The sequence below is a fragment of the Narcine bancroftii genome, chromosome 10 (assembly GCF_036971445.1).
Source record: "Narcine bancroftii isolate sNarBan1 chromosome 10, sNarBan1.hap1, whole genome shotgun sequence".
Lineage (NCBI taxonomy): Eukaryota > Metazoa > Chordata > Chondrichthyes > Torpediniformes > Narcinidae > Narcine > Narcine bancroftii.
In genome coordinates this window covers 20559422-20583297 of record NC_091478.1, presented here as the reverse complement: position 1 = coordinate 20583297, position 23876 = coordinate 20559422, and the positions used below count along the sequence as shown (strand labels likewise).

Here is a 23876-nt window from a genome sequence, read left to right as displayed (position 1 = left end):
GTAGTGGGGATAATGTCAAGTCCCCAATGGAGGGCCAGATCAGGCTGGATAAATCTGTCAGTTGACCCAGAGTCAAATAAGCAATTGATGTAGTGTCCATGCACTTTAATCTGTTCCATTGCTCTGGTGAGGGGATGAGAGCATTGCTGGTTTAGTGTTATTGAAGCAGTTGACAGGGGAGTTTTGCGCGATGACGTAGTCAACGCTCGAGGAGCAGGTTGGAGGACCTCCCGGAAGTGCTGTTGTGGCGGCGTCGGCGGGTGAATGGTAAGTAGTGGGGTTTGTAGTTGCTCGCGATTGGCGGTGGGTAGGTCATTGGTCGCGGCGGTCGTCGGCGATGGACGCTAGGGTGAGTACCTGGTTGGCCGTGGGGGTGTCTGTGGCGGTAGCGTCGAATGTTCCACACGGGGGCGAGAGGCGGGCCAACACCATGGTTGCAAGGGTGGGCTGCCCCTTCCGGGTTCGGCGTCTCCGTGACGTCAGGCGTTGCCGTGCAGGGGAGCCCTCGCTCTCATTGGACGAGAGCTCTGGGGAAGAAGAGTTTGAATGGGATAGTGGCGATTGGGCTTCACACGAGGCACTGTGTTTGCCGGCGGCCATTTTAGATCTACAGACTGCAGCAAAGTGGCCCTTTTTAAGGCACTTCTGGCACCTGGCTTTTCTTGCTGGGCACTGGGACCTGCCGTGTTTGTCCCTCCCGCAGAAATAACATTTTGGGTTCGCAGGGGGCAGGGTAGCAGCAGCCGACAGGCCGTCAGTGGTAGGGTAGAAGGGCACTACTCACATCAGAACGTGGGGTCCGGTCCCTAGAGAACTCGGTGGACTTTAAGGCTGCATCCTCCATTGTGATTGCAATCCGGGCCACATCCTCTAGTTTTTCTACCCCTTGCTCGAGCAAGCGCAGCCTTACTTCGTTCGATTGGAGCCCGGCCACATAGGCATCCCGGACGAGATCATTTGTGATCTCAGCAGCAGTTTTGTCCACACAGTTACAGTCCTTGCCCAATGCCTTTAATACTTGTAAATATGCCCTGCTGGACTCGCCGGGCTGTTGCTTCCTCGAAGCAAGCACGAGCCGGGCATGAACTCTGTTCACCGGTTGATTATACAGTTCTTTCAGTACCTTTATGGCTGCGGTGTAAGTGGTCTCATCTTGGATGTTCTCGTAGACTCTCAAGGACACCATAGACAGCAATGCTGTTAGACGCTGGTTATCCTCCTCCACCTCAATGAATCTCAGGAAGTTTTCAAAGTTCAGCAGCCAGAACTTAAAGGCTTTGAAGGCTGTAGCTGACTGTGGGTCGATATCAAGTTTTTCTGGCCGAGTTAAAACGCTCCATCCCTTTCAAAAAAAATTCTTTTTGCTAATAAAATTGTAGAGCTCGTCGAAAGAACCAAAGACTTGTTGATCCAAACCAAGGCTTTTATTAGCAAAAGACAGGAGCTCTTCACAGGTGGCCGACCAGTCCCGAATGACCCAACCTGGCTAGGGACACAACCCTTTAAGGCCCAGACAATAGGCGTGGCTTAGCTCTCAGCCAATCGCTGTAAGCACAGTCTAGATACAGTAACTATATACACTATGTACATTGGTGATAGATCTGTACTATCACAATGAACGAGGCCAATTTGACACATCATATCCAGGAACTGGGCTATTATTGATTCTGGACTTGGACTTGCTGGACAAAGAGCCACAATGAAACACAGAAGAATGATTTTTTTCCTTATGTAGGAGGAATGGGAAAGCTTGCTAACATTCTTTTCTCTTTATTTTAAATGTTCCATTCTGTTCCTTTTTTTATATAAATAATTTATCTTGTTGTGTTTCCACAAGTGTAGGAAGCTTCTTGCAAAATGCAAGGGTCAAATGGGAACACCCAACTTGCGAGTCACAGGATCATCTGCTCCAGGCTAGTATGATAGATGTGTAGTATATTAACAATGGTGCGAAGCAAGGCTGTGTTCTCGCACCAACCCTCTTTTCAATCTTCTTCAGCATGATGCTGAACCAAGCCATGAAAGACCTCAACAATGAAGACGCTGTTTACATCCGGTACCGCACGGATGGCAGTCTCTTCAATCTGAGGCGCCTGCAAGCTCACACCAAGACACAAGAGAAACTTGTCCGTGAACTACTCTTTGCAGACGATGCCGCTTTAGTTGCCCATTCAGAGCCAGCTCTTCAGCGCTTGACGTCCTGTTTTGCGGAAACTGCCAAAATGTTTGGCCTGGAAGTCAGCCTGAAGAAAACGGAGGTCCTCCATCAGCCAGCTCCCCACCATGACTACCAGCCCCCCCACATCTCCATCGGGCACACAAAACTCAAAACGGTCAACCAATTTACCTATTTCGGGTGCACCATTTCATCAGATGCAAGGATCGACAACGAGATAGACAACAGACTCGCAAAGGCAAATAGCGCCTTTGGAAGACTACACAAAAGAGTCTGGAAAAACAACCAACTGAAAAACCTCACAAAGATTAGCGTATACAGAGCCATTGTCATACCCACACTCCTGTTCGGCTCCGAATCATGGGTCCTCTACCGGCATCACCTACGGCTCCTAGAACGCTTCCACCAGCGTTGTCTCCGCTCCATCCTCAAAATTCATTGGAGCGACTTCATCCCTAACATCGAAGTACTCAAGATGGCAGAGGCCGACAGCATCGAGTCCACGCTGCTGAAGATCCAGCTGCGCTGGGTGGGTCACGTCTCCAAAATGGAGGACCATCGCCTTCCCAAGATCGTGTTATATGGCGAGCTCTCCACTGGCCACTGTGACAGAGGTGCACCAAAGAGGTACAAGGACTGCCTAAAGAAATCTCTTGGTGCCTGCCACATTGACCACCGCCAGGGGGCTGATATCGCCTCAAACCGTGCATCTTGGCGCCTCACAGTTCGGCAGGCAGCAACATCCTTTGAAGAAGACCGCAGAGCCCACCTCACTGACAAAAGACAAAGGAGGAAAAACCCAACACCCAACCCCAACCAACCAATTTTCCCCTGCAACCACTGCAACCGTGTCTGCCTGTCCCGCATCGGACTTGTCAGCCACAATCGAGCCTGCAGCTGACGTGGACTTTTACCCCCTTCATAAATCTTCGTCCGCGAAGCCAAGCCAAAGAGTATATTATAGAAAACACGCCCTTCAGCCCTTCTAGTCTGTGCTGAACTATTATTCTGACTAGTCTATTTCCCTCGATACCTCTCCCATCCATGTGCCTATCCAAATTTTTCTTAAATATTCAAATTGAGCCCACACTCACCACTTCAGCTGGCAGCTCGTTCTGCACTCCCATAACTCTGTGTGAACAAATTCCCCTAACGTATCCCTGTAAACCTTTTGCCTTTCACCCTTAAACCCATATCCTCAGGTTTGCATCTCACCTAACCTCAGTGGAAAAAGCCTGCTTGCATTTACTCTGTCTATACCCTTCATGATTTTGTATGCTGGTACTCCCCGACTTATGACCTTAATTGGGACTGAAGGATCGGTCATGTCTCAAAATGGACATAAGGTGGAATTTTGCCATTGAGCTTGGAGTACTGAAATCTTAAAGCAAACTTTTCAATCAAATGTTGCATTTGACAAACTATAAGAGGTATACAGGGCACGTAAGTGCTAAAATGTGCATACTGGGGCGCTTAATTCTAGTGCATATGCGAATCCACTGAAGTCTCGTGCATTCGCACAGGAATCAAGATGGCCACGCCCAGCCTATGGACCCTGGGTCACTGACTAACAAAGTGAGTATGCGTATTTTGGCTCTTGCATACCCTCTTACAACATATGTAAATTTTATATTTTTTCTTACATATTTTAAAAATTTGCTTAAGTCACATAGGTTGAATGTTGGGGAGTACCTGTACTTCTATCAAACCTCTCCTCATTTTTCCACGCTCCAAGGAATAAAGTCCTAACCTATTTATCCTTTCCCTGTAACTTAGTTGCTCAAGACCCAGCAACATCCTAATAAATCTTCTCTCCACTCTTTCAATTTTATTGATATCTTCCTTATAATTAGGTAACCAAAACTGCAGACAGCACTACATATTTGGCCTCACCAATGTCTTATACAAATTTACCATAACATCCCAACTCCTCTACTCAATACTTTGATTTATGAAGGCCAATATGCCAAAGGCTCTTTTCTCTGGCCTTTTAATTTGAATACGTATGGCACAATTAAATAATATTAATTTAATTGGTCCATATTATTGTGATAGATTTGCTTCAATAGCCACTTGGAGAAATAATCATTTATCTCAATATAAACTCCCAGGCAGAAACTACTCTTGAGCTTTTACAGCTGAGATAATATAGCAGCTTTTATCAAATTGAAACTCCACCACTTTTCTATGAGGCTTAAAGCCTGAAATATGTACAAAAGACTTTTCACTGTGAAGGCCAGAAAAGGAGAGAGTAGCTAAAGGACAAAGTGATAGGTTTCTCACAGACACGTATCACATTGCCAGTGGTGATCCCCTTTGACAATTCTGTGCTCTTTGCTTTTGATTTGAAATTTGAAACCTGAAGCTAATCTCCTTTAACACATAGAAACTTGTATATAAATTTAGACAAAGAGTCGATGGAATCATTTTCCCACAGTAGCGTTAATAAAGGCAAGAAGCCATAGGTTTAAGGTGAGAGGAAAGAGTATTTAAAGAGATTTTTTTTTAAACAGAGAGTCAGAAAATGTCTGATGAGTGGAACTTAAAGGCATAGAAGGATGTGGGCATAATATTGTCAAACGGAGATGGCGAAAGGTCAGCATGATACAATGGGCTGAAAGACGGTGGCTCTATAAAACATGAACACATTCAAAAATCCTTCAACTAAATGGAGTGTATATCTCATCAAGCAAAGCCACGTACCTCACTCTTTGAAGAGCAGGTGACTGTACCTCCAACTCCAGAATTACTGTCACTGGAAATAATAATTCTGTAACATTGAATCTTTCTGCTGAAGACACAGAACATAGAACAGTCCAGGCCCTTTGGCTCTCGATGTTGTGCCGACCCATGATTCCTACCAAAAAATTAAACCCCCCCCGCCTCGTAACCCTCCATTTTTCTTTCATCCATGTGCCTGCCTAAGAGTCGCTTAAATGACCCTGATGGTTCAGCCTCCATCACCACCCCCAGCAAGGCATTCTGCATACCCACAACTCTGTAAAAAAAAACACAATCCTGATGTCTCCCCTGAACTTTCCTCCCTTCACTTTATGCAGGGATTTGGTATTAAATGACATTTGAAAGGTATCATCAAGAGAAGAAACAGGTGAAATTGACATATTGAAAATCTCCACAAGTTGCTATCCAAAAAACAAGCAACATGAAGCAACCTGAGATAATAAATGGCATGTAATCTAAATCCAAATTCTTTCTTCCATTTCTCAATCCCTTGAAGATACAGACAACTTTTATATCAGAAGCACTTTCCTCAAAGCAAAACAAAGTAGTAGTGAGAATAGTAAGGGCACTGTGCTTTCAATAAGTGGATTGTTTCTCATGCAATTCATGTCATAGTAAAAGTGAATTCCTGTTCCCCTGGCCCAATTTTGTTTCATTTTGAGAGGAGCAACAAGACTGTGGAATCAAGAGACCAAAATGAAAAGATCCCTCCTTGTTAGGATATGTTAATCTCTCTGTACTCCTCCAAGCTATGCAATCACCAAGCGTGGAACAAACAGCATCAAACAAGATCTTTGTTCGAATGCTCTGCCTGTGGAAGGATCAAGGGCTTTGTTGTCTGTATCTCATCAGGGACGCTGGAATTACTCTTTGGACCACCTCACGTGGTCTGTAAATTGTTCATTACAGTTGAAAGAGATGTGAATGTGGATCTTAATGAAAACCCTCAAATATAAACATACCGTTGGGAGTAAATAAAAGCAAAATACTGAGCATCATGGAACACAGAAATAAAAGACTAAGCGGTAATTATGGAAAGCTTAGCCACCTACCTAGAATTAATATTTTTCTTTATGGATTGTCATTCGTAGATGAATGTTTTAAAATATCTTGAATCGAGAGGGATTGTTTAAAAATAATTCTTCCTCTTGGATTCTAAATCTATAAAATAAATCAGTGCACTATTTCTATATTCCAACCAGGAGTTCTGATATGAAAGAACCTTCACATAAGAACTGACAAAACGGCTTGTTCACTGTCCATATCATAAAACACGTAGTCATTCCATGCTGTATTTTGGACAATACAGATGACATCCAAGTTGAAGCACACATTTAACAAGGATGGAGATTTTCATTTGTCCAATGGTAACAAAGGCCTGTGAAGCCCAATTATACCCAAATGACCTACAACCCCCCCCCTCCCCTGGTACTTTTTGAACAGAAGGATGAAACTTGAGCGCCTGGAGGAAATTCACATAGACATAGGGAAAACATGCAAACTCCTTACAGACAGTACCAGATTTGTGTAACAGCCCTGCGCCAATCCGTCTTTAACTCCATCCAAGGCCACCAAGTCAACTATAAATCATTATAGTTGCCCTCAAGTTATTTAATTTCTTCCTTGGCATTTTGCTCCACCTCTCCTCATTTTCATTCTTTAGGTGAGCACATCCATAGTTTGCTGCTTCCCAAAAGCTGATGTCCTCCCTTTTTCACAAGGTCTGGAAGAAGAATAAAGAAACAGTTTTCAAATTTGTTTTGAAAATTCTCCACGTGAGAATGAAAACCATTTCATAATTATGGCAGTATCCATCCCATGGGATATTCATCCTTTGGGATTTGGAACTTTTGTGAACATGTCTACCTGGAGCATTAATTTGTTCTCGCGAAAACTATTGGGATAGAACTCATACTCGGTGTTTTTATGTGAAGACAATATAAAGATCGTTCCATGGAGAAACAGTAAAAATGGCAATAATTCAAGATGGTGCAAGAATGTCCCCGGTATGTTTTCAATGGTGGGAGGAAACCAGTGTCCCTAGGGAAATCCCATGCAGACATGGGAGAATGGACAAACTCCTTACAGACATCGTCAGATTTGAACCCCGGTCCTGAATGCTGGCGCTGTAAAGGCATTGTGCTAACCTCTATGCCAATATTTTTGGGGTGTAACTCAACTAGTTCTTAATTTGTATTTGCATTGGATTAGTCCTAAAATTGGAAATCAACAATCATAATTATGACCCTTTTATTTTTCATAAAAAACTTCAACAATTTATGACTTCATATCCTTTCAAGATTTTCCATGATACACCTACACCCTTATCACAATGCCAGACCCAGTGAAGCAATTCGCCAGGTCAGAAGTGAAAGCTACAAGGAACAAGGATTAATGAAGTAGTATCGCTATTGAACAACTAGAGAGAATCAGCAGGTCAGGCAGTATCTATGGTAGAAATGGTCAGTCAAGGATTTGGATCGGGGTGAGGTTTATCAAGACTGAAACATTAACTGAACATGTCTATCCATAGATGCTGCCTGACTTGCTCACTCAAAGCATCCTTTTTGATTTGCATCCCATCCAGAAACCCAAGTATTCGCCACTGTTCTTTGTGGCTATAGCATGCACCAACTACATAATGGACAGCAGCAACTCGTCAAAGGGGCTTTTGACAGAACCTTCTCCAATCTCTTCCACTGCAGGGATCTAAGGCACAGGGGATCAGCAAGTTCCTGGGTGAAAACCCCGACACCCTGTGAGCCCTTCCATCACATAGGCTGCAGCAGTTTAAGGGGACGGTGCCCCCGTAGCCTCACAAGGATTGGGCAACAAATGCCCACATCCTGTAAATGAATGATAATGAGATAGTTCCAAGTGGGAAGCAGACACTAGCAAAGGGAGGCCAGAGATTCTCAGACCCTGACCTTGAAGGAGAAGATCCAATCAACAAATTCTGAATGAACCTAGAATCTCTGGTCGGGAGCATCTCTCAACTCTACAAGATAACCAGTCTTCACATTGAAACAACGGTTCTTCCAACTCTAAATGTCCAGCAAAAATACAAAGAGATCAGCGTCATTGTCTTCAGCCACTGTGGCGACCAGTAGGGCTGATGGAAGTTACAGTGTCACAAGACAATCAGACTGCGTTACAATTATCCTTTGTTTCCATGGCACTAAATCCCGAGTTCTCTGCTGCAGTCACTATACTTCCACTCATCCAGGAGACAACTACTTGCTTTTCTCTGAAAAATTAGGATAGCAAACTAATGCAAAAGCAATTGATGTTAATAGGAATAAATCTCCATTTAATTACAAGATTGCCTGAGTACATTTTTACCTGGTAGCAAAGCAAGTGATAACTTTTATTCACCTCACTGGAATGACAAAGTGTCAGACTATTTTCTAATTAAAGTCAGGACAGTGTAGATTCCAATGGCAAGCAGCTCTCAAGTTCACAATCATCGTCTCCAAACAAAATTATGAAGTTGAATCCACCTTCAGTAAGGTACAGTGCACCAATGACTGGTGAGCATTGCTTGAATGTATTGGAAGGAGGCAAATCCATGCTTTTTCAAGATCTCATTTTAACTGCAGTTCACCACTAATAGTATTTGTTTTTTTATTCGAATTGAAAAAGCTGGGAGAAATGGTGAAAGTGCCTGTAAGAAGGTACTGACCCTGAGAAAGACTCTTTGGGTTGTTAACACAATGGAGTCATGTTGCTCCAGTTTTGGATGCTGGCACGGAGGTCCCCACGTACAGTCAAACTACGCAATCCAATGGCTCAGCTTCAGACTAGTTCGATCATTTTTGCTGCTTTCCCTTCCCAATCACCGAGGGCCCGATTCCCACACTCATTTTCATTCACTGGGGTCCGATTCCTGTCCTTTCTTCCCAGTTGCTAGAGTCCTAGTTCCTGAGCTTCCTTCCAATTCACAGGGGCCCCATTTCTGATGCTCCATTCCCACTAGCCATGGTCCAGGATCCAGAGCTTCTTTGCAACTCTTTGGGCCCCAGTTCCCATGCTTCCATTCAACATCTGATTAAACTGTATTAATTACAGTACAGTATGATATCTAAAGAGACTCAAGTTGGTGTGGTGGGATATTAATAGAACTTGCATCCAATAGTCCAGAAAATCTCCGAGTTTGGCACCAGTAAGTTCCAGAAAATGTTGTTTCTTTGAAATAATTGAATGGATGGCTAATGGACGATAAAAACATGTTACATTCCTTTTGAATGACTGAGGTAAAAGTTTAAAGGCAACAGGACTGAGTTGTTTTGCATGGCCACTTGTAGAGATGTCATAGTCATTGAGAGGAATTCTCCTAATCACATACATACAATCTAGACTGTACCGCACAGGGAAAGGCCCTTCAACCCACCATATCTACATGACCACAGTCCACCCTCTTCCTTGCCTGTTTCTTTGTCTGTTGAAATGCCTTTTGAACACACAGGTGTGGTGTGCTTTCACCACACCCCATCTTCCAGGTACATACCACTGTGTACAAATCCTCAATGTAATCGTTCCCCCGCCACCCCCCCCACCCACCCTTCACCTTAAACCTTTGCTCTCTAGTGTCTGTGTAAACGTCTCTGACTTTCTGGTGGCGTGGTTAGCACAGCGCCAGTGACCCAAGTTCACATCCGGCACTGTCAGTAAAAGGTTTGTACATTCTCTCCGTGTCTGTGTGGGTTTTCCCCTGGGTTTCCTCCCACCATTTAAAACATACAAGCTTGTAGGTTAATTGGGTGTATTTATAGGCAGCATGGGATCGTGAGCTGGAAAACCCTTTTAACCTGCTTTAATTTAATTTATACACCCTCTCAATGCCTCTGGTAATTTTGTAAACCTCTACCAAGTGGACAATAAGCTGGAAGTAGAAGGCAAATGGTTTGTAAGACTCACCAAAAAAAATCAAACACTTGACATTTTTTAAATGTTTAACTATTGTCCAAGTTATCATGCTTTCCTTTCTTAACCATTGTAAAGTGGACTTATGCAATATTACTACTCAACCCTCCATGTAAATGGGGTACAACAGCAAATTCCATTTACTGTACATACTTGTGTAGTAGTCCAGTTTTATGGACCAATTTTTTAGGTCAAATCTTTTGGGGGGTCGACTTTTACATGGGTTATACTTTTGAGGGGCTAAAATTCACATAAGAATCCAACGGTACTGTGTATACTCATGTAATAGTCTAGGGAACAATATTTCTGATCAAATATGGGGGGAGCACTACTTTTGACCGCAGTAAGTACCTACGTCATTTAAGGCATTAGGAGCTTGGATGGCCAGGTCTGGAGGTATGTCCATGCTCGGGGCATCTGGATCACGACGGACAGGTGGATGGGGCCTTGGAGAGAGTTGGGAGCTCGGATAGGCGGACAGCCAGGGCAAGGATCCACAGTCGGGGCATCGGGAGCTCTGGTGGGCAGGCGGCCGCAGTTGGGGCGGGGGGGGGGGTTGACTTTTGCACGAGTCATATGGGGGGGGGGAGAGGAGGTCAACTGTTATACCAGAGTGACTTACAAAAATTTATTGGGTATAAAGCACCATTATCTTATTAAACATCCCAAGTTGCTTCAGTAGTGTGGCAGAATATCAGCAAACCTCGGTTGTTCAATGCAGATTTCTTTTTATAGTCCAACCACAGAACCAGGAAACTGCATTCAGTTCATAAGAGCATCTACAAATTGTTGTAATATCTAACCTGTGCCCCTATATTTCTATTGTGTTTTATATTAAAACAAACTCCCAGCAGCTAATGCCATAGCAAGCATTCATTGATTGACAACTTTTACAGTTGCCATTTCTTCCTTTGACCTCTCACTCAATGGTCCTGATGCAGCAATAGGCTCTTCCAAAATATTAAGCCAATTGCAGACAGCAAGGCAGCCTTCCATAGCTCCAGGGGTTTTCCTTTGCACTGAATTTATCTTCCTCAACATTCAAAGCATTTGGCTTCAACTTTCCAACCACCTCCAACTTTTCTTGGTATTAATATTTATCAAGAGAAACACAGTGTTTCTGAGCTCCCCAGCACAGAAAACCCTCCTCATCCTTTGCATCATGTAGCTCCCTCTCACTCATAGACTCTAAGAGACAAGATGGCTCAGTTGAGATTCTTTGAATGAAAACACGACAAGGGATATCACCCCGAGCTGAAGTGACTTTATTGTCTGTGAAATGATAAATATTTTGAATTGAATGTTCTCTTTGTTTTAAGTTTTATTCAGGGCAAGGCCACTTAAACTTATGCCGCCATTTATACCCAAATTAACTTATAGCTCTGTACATTTTGGAGGGTGGGAGGAAACCGAAGCACCTGAAGAAAACCCACGCAGGTCGAGGGAGAACATACAAACTCCTTACAGAGAGCACCAGATTCTAACCTGGGTTGCCGACGCTGTAATAGCGCCACGCTAACTGTGCTGCCATGAGTGAGGTTCAGGTCAGAAGACTGAACCTAACCAATTGGGGAAGGTTAGGTTAAAATTAGAACCAAACAGAAAATGACACTTTTCAATTCATTAGAAGGATTTGAAATAATAGGGGTTTTTTGTTCAAACTAATTTCTATTGCATGCTTTGTACAATTTCAGATCACAATTCTATGATTGTCTGGCAACCATTTCCAAAGCAGTAACTTAAAGGGAGCTGCTTTCAGATCTACTTAATGTGTGTGATTGGTTAAGTACCTTTTTACGGCTTAGCAACTGCAAGAGTGACCAAAAGAAATGAAGTGCCAGGTTTTCTGAATTGAACCATCAATGATCTTAACAGTTGCCTTTAAAATGTGCTTATATATTACCTGTGGGCATAATTATAATTCATGCAAGCAGAAGAAAAAGACAAAAAATAAATGTCATTAAGTTCAACTCTTGCAGATCAAATGTCTTGGCCTTTAGCCATCACACTGCAAGCAAGGGGCATTTATTATCCAGAAACTTATCATTTAATGTGGGCGAGTCTATAAAACTACAAGGACAAAATAAAGAGTTGCATTTACAGAGTGCATTTTAGGCTCACACAATAAATAAGGGAAATATATTTGAAGTGTACTCACCATTTAATGCAGGCAAAACATCAGGTGTTGGAACCCTGTGGGGTTCTATTGGAATGGATGAGCAATTAAACCATGAGTGGCATGTTGGTTGCATTGTCAATGGTGCCCAAGAGGTTTGGAGAGCTCCAAACCAAGTCAAATATATTGTCATCTGATTGCACAAGTACAACCCGACGAAACCGTACTCTCCAGTCCTCGGTGCAAAACACGCAGACACACAACCAGACTTAACATACATATATACAATTAATACATATGCAGGATAAGTATTATATCTATAATAAATAAATATTGCTTTGTACAAGTAAAAGTGTTGGATGGTCAGTATGAGCAGTTCCTTTGGTCAGCATTAAAATAGTGGTGGAGACCCAGTAGAAGGTCTCATTGTTTAATGGTGCAGCATTCTCCCAGTGCTTCAATGTAGGAAAAACTACATATGAAATAGCCTGTTTCTGCATGTATGACATCATTGAGAGCAAGGCAATACATAGGCACCTGAACACACAACAGCCCAGAGCTTTGGGATATCAAACGTGGAACCACAGACTTAACAGAGATCCTTGTCACTGTTCATCCCCATTGGCAGAGTGATCGAGGACTTTCTGATCTATGGGCTGTTCCCCAGAGACACCTACATTGTCAGACATCCATGACTACTGAAAGACCATCAACTCAGTGAAAGACACACTTTGGTCTGCCCGGAACCTGTTGCTCTTTCGGTGTAGGAATGCTGCCGACTGGCACATTCAAGGCTGCAGGAGTATATGCTGAGGGACAAACTGAGGCTTGGTTCAGATAGCACTGTGGGGGAGGACCCTAGTCTAGCACCCTCAAATTACTGGGCATTAAGGGGCTGAGATCAAGGGGAAGCCTCTCAAGCAACAGAGGGTGGAGATATGACAAGGTGCCCCAGTGGTGGTAATGGTGTATTTAGAGAATAAATATAACTATGTACATTAATGGGAATGTATCGACATGACTGAGATTATGGGTGTTAAGAGACTTTGAACAGTTTTCTTTTTTGTAAATAATTTATTGTGACTATAGTCTATTTTTGGTTTAAAAAAAACACTTGCAGGATCGACATGCGGATCCTGTCTGGATTCAAGGGAGAACAAATTCCTTCCATTGCCATGTTAAGCCCCTAGCAATAAATTCATCGTTTTCAAATTATGACTTCAGTCAAAATCAAATCTTTGGCATACAATATCGATAGTCACAATCAACTGGGTTATAACGTGGTATTCTCTTGAGTTTGGGATTGAGGTAAATTGAGGTTTACAGGGTAACTATGACAACCGTCTTGGGTGTGCTTGACAATGGTCAGACTTCATTGAAAGGGCACCTTTAATGTTAGAAATAAATTGGTTTCCAAGTCAACAAAGGAAACATTAGAAAGAGATCATTAAAATCTTGGTATGTGGAGTATAGTCATTAGATCCTGACTAATGATCAAGGGACAGAAGTTCAAATTAGCCTTTGGTATTTTATATCAAGTACATTGATAATTTTAAATGTAATGGTGACCATAAAACTACAAAACAGTCTTAGGCTCTTTAAAGTCCTTCAGAGACCATTATTACGATAGACAGATGACCCTCATCCAAAATGAGTTTGACAATGACTTTGTCTTAAACTCTGGAGTTTAAGGGAAATATATAAACCAGTGGTTTGCAAACTGCCCCCCTAAACTTGCATTCCACCTTAAGCAATCCCTATGCCATAAGTGCTCTGTGATTAACATAACATATATAACATAACAATTACAGCACGGAAACAGGCCATTAGGCCCTTCTAGTCTGCACCGAACCAAACACCCCTTTCTAGTCCCACCTCCCTGCACAATGCCCATAACCCTCCATCTTCTTCTCATCCATATACCTGTCCAACCTTTTCTTAAATAATACAATTGACTCCGCCGCCACTATTTCTCCCGGAAGATCATTCCACACGGCTACCACTCTCTGAGTAAAGAAGTTCCCCCTCATGTTACCTCTAAACCTCTGCCCCTTAATTCTTAACTCATGTCCTCTTGTTTTAATCTTTCCTCCTCTTAACGGAAATAGTCTATCCACATCCACTCTGTCTATCCCTTTCATAATCTTAAATACTTCTATCAAATCCCCTCTCAACCTTCTACGCTCCAAAGAATAAAGACCTAATCTGTCCAATCTCTCCCTATACTCTAGATGCTTAAACCCAGGTAACATTCTGGTAAACCTTCTCTGCACTCTCTCCACTCTGTTTATATCCTTCCTATAATTAGGCGACCAGAACTGCACACAGAACTCCAAATTAGGCCGCACCAACGTCTTATACAATCTCAACATCACCTCCCAACTCCTATATTCCATGCAATGATTGATAAAGGCCAGCATACTAAAAGCCTTCTTCACCACCCTATTCACGTGAGTTTCTACCTTCAGGGAACGATGTACCGTCACTCCTAAATCTTTCTGCTCTTCTGTATTCCTCAATGCTCTCCCATTTACCACGTATGTCCTATTCTGATTCTTCTTACCAAAATGAAGCACCTCACATTTATCAGCATTAAATTCCATCTGCCATTTTTCAGCCCACTTTTCTAAGCAGCCCAAATCCCTCTGCAATCCTTGAAAACCTTCTTCATTATCCACTATTCCACCTATCTTAGTATCGTCTGCATATTTACTAATCCAATTCACCACCCCATCATCTAGATCATTAATGTATATAACGAACAACAATGGGCCCAATACAGATCCTTGAGGCACACCACTGGTCACCGGCCTCCAACCTGACAGACAATTATCCACTACCACTCTCTGGCCTCTCCCTTTCAGCCAATGTTCAATCCATTTGACTATCTTAAAATTTATACCTAAAGACTGCACCTTCCTAACTAACCTTCCATGTGGTACCTTATCGAAGGCCTTACTGAAGTCCATATAGACAACATCCACTGCGCTACCCTCATCCACATTCCTAGTCACCTCTTCAAAAAATTCAATCAGATTGGTCAAACATGACCTTCCTCCCACAAATCCATGTTGAGTGCTCCTGATCAGACCCTGTCTATCCAGATGTTTATAAGTACTATCTCTAAGAATTTTCTCCATTAATTTACCTACCATAGACGTCAAACTTACAGGCCGATAGTTGCCAGGCTTCCTCCTTGAACCCTTTTTAAATAACGGAACCACATGCGCAATGCGCCAATCCTCCGGCACTATCCCCATATCTAATGACATTTGGAAAATTACCGCCAGAGCCTCTGCTATTTCCTCCTTCACTTCTCTCAATGTCCTGGGGAAGATCCCGTCTGGTCCCGGAGACTTATCCACCTTTATATTCTTCAAAAGCCTTAAAACTACACCTTTTGTAATCTCTATATTCCCCATATTTACCCAATTTGCTTTTTTTAATCTCACATCTCCCAATATCCTTCTCCTTAGTGAATACCTTAGGGATTGCTTAAGATGGAAAGTGAGTTTAGGGGGGCAGTTTGCAAACCACTGGTTTATACATTTCCCTTAAACTCCTCTGAACTGTAGATGCTTGAAAGTGGAGCAAACAGTAAGATGCTGGAGTAACTCAACAGGTCAGGCAGCATCCCTGGGTATCAATGATCAGTAAGAACTGGTGCTAGACTATTTTGTGCCATAGGCTGGGCTGAGTGTGGGGGAGAGGGGGGGTTGGTGGAATGTGGTGGGTGCTGATCAGACTGAGGGGGGTGGGGGGGGTTGTTGAGCAGTGGGTGCAACACCTGATGTAACATTCAACATGTGCCGTACTACATCCTCCCTCTGCCTTGCCAGAATAATCCGCGTGTTTATAGTGTGATAGTCATTCATGACAGAGGTGCCAGAGCTGTTGGAATCTCTCTTCAACAGCGCCCCTCTGAGGTCTGCTCCCTAGGCGACAGACTAGTTGGCCCAATGGTAGTGCTAGCTCTAATCAGTCAACATTTTGGATTGGAAGCATTTATCCTCAGTTTAAAGTCAAGAACTATGATACCCAAATCCATAAATGAACATGAAGCTAAACTGGCTTTAAAGGAGGCAATTAAAACAATGGGATTAGTTAAGGAATTCAGAGCACATCCCATGATGAGTGAAGTCATTGAGGCAAAAGTAGATGTAAAGAGAGACACTATTCCTGGAATTTGGTGCAATAAACCATCTGCTGGAGGAACTCAGAAACTTAAGCAACTTCAGTGGGAGATCTTCCACCTGACCCTTTTGTTTTTTCTGCCTCTCTCTTCCTGCGAATCAATTGCCTCTGACTGTCATCCTTCACCCTTCCCTTGTTCATCAATCCCTTGGTGGCTCCTATCTAACCTCTCCCATTGTGGCCTCATTACACCAGCCATCTCCCCTCTGCGCACTTAGCCTTGAAGGGTTCCAGCCCAAAACGTTGACTAATCTTTTCTTCCCACTGATGCTGTTCGACCCACTGAGTTCCTAAAGAATTAAAGAGTGAGTTTGGGGCAGGAATGTATATCGAATCAAAGATTTTATGTTGTTATTTTGAGTGAGCAGAATTTAACGTCAGCCAGGAGTTGTGGAATAAAGGGATCAGTTACCTTTTTAAAATTATTTTTATGGGTGTCGCAGCATCTGATGAATAAGACTGAGGAGCAGGAGTAGGCCATTCAGCCCATCAATTCTGCTCTTCAATTCAAATCATAGTTGATATATTTTCCCTCTCAAATCCATGGTCCTGCCTTCTCCCCATATCCTTTGACACCTTTACCTTTCAACTGAGTCATCGCAGGAGTCAGATAAGTCACCTTGCGGTGGATCTGAGGTCACATTCCAACCAGGCCCATTGCGGATCTCCCGACAATAAAGGACGTCTTGGTAATTTCACGGTCACCATTATTAACATCAGTCCCCCTTTGCTTAATTGTGGCAATGCAGATTTGGACTGCTGCACGTAGGCCGAGACCAGAACTTCTCGACTTGTGATCATAGAGTCATACAGCATGAAACAAGCCCTTCAACCCAACTTGTCTATACTAGCCAAGTTTGCATTCTGGGCTAGACCCATTTATGCTGGTGGCCTATGGGTTTGTTATAGGTAGTCTGCAGTGAAAACTAATATAACAGATATAATAAACAAGTAATATGTTAAACTAGGTTGTAAATTTTACATAAAATAATTTAAATTCTCAAAAATTTTTCCCACCAAAACAAAACAAATATACAGTTGGTGGTGTGGGAAGGACAGCAGAACCAATCCCCACTGGCAGGCCATGGGTTTGTTACAGGAGGTCTGCAGTAAATGAAAGAAAATTAAGGTCATTTGTGGGTGAGAAAAGGTTGAGAACCATTAGCCTTGATTATTGATTCAGGGCAATGGATTTAAATATACTAAATCAGAAATTAATAAGCTTTAATTCCATGATTACCAGGTTTTCATTAAAAAAAGCATCTGCTTCATTAATGAAGTTAAACAGGTAAATCTGCAGATGTAGGGCAGTACGCAAATGTGCTGGAGAAATTCAGGAGGTCAAGCTGTATCTATAGGAAGTCCCGCATCGGACTTGTCAGCCACAAACGAGCCTGCAGCTGACGTGGACATTTACCCCCTCCATAAATCTTCGTCCGCGAAGTCAAGCCAAAGAGAGAGAAAGAGAAAGTGTAACCAATGTTTCATGCTTCAACACTATCAGAAGGAAACATTAGTTACGCTTTTTTTCCAATATGCACTTTTGCACATTGATTTACAAATGAATCTCAAATATTCTGCTGGTCTGACCTACAAGGAACAAAGCAGGGACGTGATACTGAGGCTTTATAAGGCACTGGTGAGACCCAACTAAGAGTATTGTGAGCAGTTTTGGGCTCTTCTTTCAGAAAGGATATGCTGACGTTAGAGAGGGTTCAGAGCAGGTTCACGTGGATGATTCCAGGAAGGAAAGGGTTATCGCGCAAGGAACTTTTGAGCTCTTGTTGGAATTTGGGTGGGTGGGGGATCTCATTGAAACATTTCGAATGTTGAAAGGCATGGACAGAGTAGTTGTAGAAAGGTTGTTTCCCATGGTGGGAGACTCCAGGACAAGAGAGGGCACAAATTCAAGACTGAAGGGCATCAGCTTAGAACAGAGATATGGAGGAATTTCTTCAGCCAGAGGGTGATGAATCTGTGGAATTTGTTGCCACAGGTGATTGTTGAGGGGAAGTAAATGGGTGTATTGAATGCATGGATTGATAGGTTCTTGATTAGCCATGGCATCAGATGTCATGGGGAAAAGGCCGGGCAGTAGGGTTGAGTGGGAAAGTAGATCAGCTCATGATAGAAAGGCAGGGCAGAATCGATGGGCTATATAGCTTATTTTTGCTCTTACGCTCTGCAGTGTGGTTGACTCTGAGCTGCCTGCACAGCACAGGAGTAATTAGGAATTAGTCATTATATGTCTGGCTATGTACAGTAGAAAGGAGAAGTGTTATGTATTTCCCAGCTACATTGGTGGGATTTGACCTCATGTCTGAGATAAAAAGGCAGGGAGTGGGTTTTAAAAATCGGGTGCAGAAAGTTGGAACTCTTTCCAATCTTTGACATCACGCCACTCGCTCTGCACTGCGTTGGGGGGGGGGGGGGAAATTAATGTGCACATTGCAACCAGGGATATTCTTTGATTTTAAAACTTTTTTTTTCCCCATGTTGCAGGAGAGAATCCGACAGTGACAGAAAGTGAGAGCACAAAAGAAATTCCAAGCTACGTTTAACTCTGGGACCTGCTGAATCCACATTGGAGATGAACTTATCTATCCTACAACACACAAGGTTTTAGCTTTAAAACTGTGCATGTGGATGGTGATATCACAGATTGCTTATTGTATCTATTTGGATAAAAAATCCTTTTCTATTTCCAAAAAAAAAAAGAAAAAAAAACTTTCTTGTAAATTGATTTAACAAATGTGGTGTCGAAGTCCTAAAAATACATATAGTACGTTCAGTATAAAAGGTAATACTTTTAGACAGAGCACACATGTCAGTAAGACGTACCACTGCACAGAATATGTTCTCCACATACTATACAGGTAAGTATCAAGTCACCACCATTTATTCAGTTCAAAGGCAGGAGGATTTTTCATGTAATAAAAGAGGGGAAACTTTCCACCAGCAGAAAGGTTGGTAACCAGTTGACAGGATTGGTGTAATGCAGCCATTTTCAACAGGGGCCATACGCCTCTCCCCCCCACCCCCCCAAACTTTCTGGGGGCCACAGCACATTTAAAGAAGGGGGGAACACGGAATGAAATCATAGCTTTTTAATTTAATAAAAAACCTAGTCGGTAGGAGAGAAGAAACCAAATAGACTTGCGGTTTCACAAGGAAGGGGGCCCATAGACATTGAGCAGAGGCCTAAGGGAGCCCTAGCCAAGAAAAAAAAAAGGTGGAAAATGGCTGGTGTAAATGATCATACAGGATGAGGAGGAGACTTTATTTAAAAACTGATCTGGAATGAGCCGCCTGAAATGATGGTCAGAGATGCATAAGAGAATTGGATAAATACTTGAAAAGGATGAATATACAAGACTGTATGAAAAGAGCAGGGTTTTTGGTCTAATTGGATAGTCTGACAAATATCTTGTACAGGCTGTGATGTGGTTCTCCAGTCCTTTAACCCTCCTCTCCTCCAACTCAATAACTAATGATGATGGCACATCTCAAAACATTGTCGAGATTGTCAAGGGCACAGTGGGGGAAAGTTGGTTAATTGAGGTTTGGCGATTTAAAAGGGAGGAAGCTTTTGCTTAGGATCGCCCATGGAAGGAAGGGTATACTGAAGGAGTTTATCACACCCACTGTGCACAGTCCAACAAACAGCTCACACTTCATCCCCTTCATTCATCCTGCCCCCTTCAATTGACCACACAAATTATCCCTCTCACACATGTAGGCTCACTCATTGACCAACTGAATCGATGGTAGCCAATGGCTGCTCCAGTCACCAGCACTGCCTGACCTACACTGTGTCCTCCAATCGCCAGTTCAATTCAGACTCGTTCCTAGTTTACCACCAGATCTCACAGTCCATCCATTCCAAGACCAAATCCTGTAACTCAGTACCAATGCAGTGCACCAATGCATCTGACTTACATCAGAACTTGATGAAGCATTACCTTTTAACCTGTGTGTACTGTAATATGCTGCATGCTTACAAGAAACAGCACTTTTGGTGTGCTTGATTTTCTTGTTTCAGTTGCATATTGTACTGTAAAAAGTATTAGTTGCATTATAGATCAGTTCACAAAATTAGACTCAAATTTTCATATTTGACGAAGGTGAAAGGAAAGTAAAAACTATCTTGGGTCACTATTTAAACCACTATGCTTTTGCAGGATGTGCTGTCCCTTTCACTGAAAGTATGGCTCAAAAAAACAAAAGCAAAACCTTAAATATTGAAGCAGAGAGTATGAAAACAAATGCATTAATACAAGGGGGAAAATCCAGTGTTATCACCCAGCGCTGTAGCAGAATAGTTGTACCACAGGGCTCTAAGTAACCCAAGACTAAGGATTCCTGATCTTAAGCCTCAAAGTACCAACTAAGGAGTTTAATTATATAAATCTGGGTAACAACGTTATTCTTGAGATTAAAGAATCCATCTGGGTTCATTACTGAAGAAGAAAAAAATACTTTTTTTAGTCTACATTTGATTCTAAGTCAGCAATACAGTTGACACTGAAATGGCCAAGCACAACATTCAGAATTGAAAGTAAATAAGCTACTTTTTATTGAGCATTGTGTTTAATTGAAGGGTAGAAATAGACAAAATTGGAGGGAAAAATCAGTTTGGACTTCAAAGCTCAAATCAGCGTCTTGGTGGTGCAGAAGCTTATTTGTGAATGAGGATTACAGAGGAACGGTTCTGAGAAGCGGAAGCCAAGGTAAGAGAGCTTAAAGCCTTTCCCTAGCAGATCTCTCTCCAATATATTGTTGGCGTTTGAGGGTTAAGGCACTTCTGAAAGAGATTCAGCATTCACACCTTCATTTTAAGGTGATTTCATGCCACAATGAAACCAAGTGTCCAACTTCAGAGAAAAAGTGAGAAAACAGTTCCCCGCATAGATAAGAGAGGTCCCGAGATGCAATTGCTGAACGCTTTCCCGTCATCAATACTTTATCCAAGAGACTATGACCATACAAAGTTGGATTGGCGAGTCAACAGGCTATATTGGTTACTCAGGTGTATTCACAAATGCCCAACGCCACAGAAGTGGGACTAAGTCTTTGATTGACAGTTGGGTTCAGATTGTTAGTGAAACAATGGATCCAAAGGGAACTAATAATGGATATATGCAATGAACCAAACAACGTCTCTAAAGAGTAATTCACCACCATAAGGTGTCCCAGCCCTTTGTGTGATGAAGAGTTTGACCCCATTATTAATTATTTCAGGAAATCAGCTGAAATTTTGGGAAATAAATAATTTTCCCACTGTTGTGTTTCTTCATTTATAAAAAAAGAATTAAGGGAAGTCTTCTGTCTTGGTTAAAAACGTGAATACTTGCAACTAGTCAACACTGTGTCTTATCTATGTCAAGGCAGAGATTGTGGAGATGTTCTCATAAATCTCTTACCTGTTTCTGAATCCGTCTGTAACCTAGAGAGACTAAACATATTTAAGTTGCCTATTGAAAGGCACTCATCGCAGATAAGGTCTTGTTTGAGTTTGCCTTTATTTTTGGACAATATTATTTTGATTTCCCCACATTGTGCTCCCCTTCTCTCAATAAACAAGACTCCATCTTGTCTGCCCTAAACTCGTGCATAATTGAATTTAATAAACTCATTCAAAATAAAATTCTGTTTGGTCTTAAACCATCTGGAGAATCACGTACCTGAACAGACACACGGAACAGCATCCCTTGAGTTTGGCATCGATAAACATTGTTGTTGTATTGAACCAATATTTAAACTGGTAGGCATGTGAAAACAGAATGGAATCTAATTAATTTGAGATTGGACAAGGAAGAGAATCCAAATATCTGCAAGTTACATCTAATTAAATTGTCTGATCTATAGTCATTTTGAAACTGTTAAAAAAGTTATATGTAATTTTATACAACAAAGATTTGAATCTGTTATTTTAAAAAATCATACATTTTGTATCGCTGTTACTTATATCTTTGACAAATGCAAAATGTTTCAGTGGTGCGACAGGAAGATTTTGTCATCGTCTTGACAGTTTTGCTGATATCCAAGTCCAGCTGATCTCTGTTCTGTACTGCTGCAGACCCTCACAAAGGAACAATGTCATTGGCTTTGACCCTGCACACTGGGGATGTGTTTCCACAGGGGCCACCGCTTCAGCCTGCTCCACGTGGGAAAGTCCATCGTGTCGGAGCGCCCAAGAGCAGTTAGGCTGACAACCCATGACAATGGTGAAAAGAATCAAGCTGGCTCACAGCACCAACTGCTCAGGTTAAAGCTTTCGTTTGACTCCAAACCACTGATAATGATCAGCAACAGGTGTGGTAGCACCAACCAGTGGCAGAGCCCCCATACGTTGACCGGAGCACTGCTCTATTTCCTAGCCCTTTCCCACCAGTGATCCGGCAGACAGCTGTTCAACCGAGCAGTCTGTTTATGATTTCATAATCCTTTTAGGATTTTCCATGATCAACTTGCACACTTTTCATATCATCAGGTCAGGCACGGGGAAGTAATCCACCGAGTCCATTTCTGATAGTCAGGAGTGAAAGTTGCAAGGAACAGAATCCTGTCCCAAGGAATTCAGTGAAGTGTTGTTGTTAAGTGTACAACTGGAGAGACTTGGCAGCATCCATGGGTAGAAATGGTCAGTCAATTTCAGGTGCTAGGATTAGTGTAGCTGTTGGCATGATGTATAGAACAGAAGGTGTGACCGGTGGACCAGATAGGTCTAGTCTTGATGAGACTATAGTGGTAGGTGGTCAGTGGAATGTGCGGTAGGTGAGAAATGGGACAGAGCTTCGCAGAACCCCCTTTAGATAGAGGAAGAACATTGCTTCAAAGTAGGGATACTATGAGAATTTTCAGAGTAGAAGAACAGAAGCTGTATAAACACGGGTAGCCAACATGTCTCCAAGGATAAAACTTCGCTCTATGTGACCAGGACATTTTGTTCATTTGCTGAAATCACCCGCAGTACCTGCACTGTGCGTCTTCTGGTTTTTCCAAGACCTAGAAACCTTGCACCAAACTTCAGCATTACATGAAGCAGATGAATCCCTACAAATACATCTTCGTAGACAGACCACTTCCCTCTGATGAAATGACCCTTGGCAATTCCAATTCTCCCCTGAAAAATACATTTTAAACAAAAGCAACTGTAAATTACACAAATATAATTGATGCACAAAATTCAATGTTAAATTCGGGTGTCAAAGGGTATACGGTCAGTTTCACGATTAAGACTAATAATTTGTGGAGAACTAATAGCTTGTTAACCACACGTCAGTTGTAGAAGAAATGTTGTAATCTACGGTGAAGGATTAAGTAAAGATCACCTGAAGGAGAGTAATAGAATTGAGCAAAATGAGCATGGATTTCTGAAAGGAAATACACATTCAAGTATTCTATTGTGGTTTAAGTTTGAGATTGTTGAATTGATTAAAGGAAACTAGTGGATATGGAGTATTTAGATTCCAAGAAGGTTTTCAATCTGGTCCTACTCAAGAGGTTGCTCAGTAAGGTTAAAACATACAGAGCTAGGCATAATACACTGACATAGGTTGAGAAATGGTAATTGGACAGAAAGAAGAGTGTGGTGAAATGGATTTTTCGTTGATTAGCAGGCAGTGACAAATAAATTAATGCAGATATCACTGCTTGGGTCACAGCTATAGACCCTTTGACTGAAGGACTAAATGTCTTAAATGTGGTAATGTTGATGATGCA

General features: G+C 42.3%; 1 protein-coding gene across 1 annotated transcript in view; it reads left to right on the top strand.

Annotated features, from left to right (window-relative positions):
• LOC138743782 (VPS10 domain-containing receptor SorCS1-like) overlaps positions 1–22045 on the top strand; it is an 800159-nt gene extending 778114 nt beyond the window's left edge. Inside the window, exon 28 of the mRNA XM_069899386.1 lies at positions 18654–22045. The gene's annotated coding sequence lies outside the window, so the exon portion shown is untranslated. The remainder of the gene's footprint in view (positions 1–18653) is intronic.
• The last annotated feature ends 1831 nt before the right edge of the window (positions 22046–23876 follow it).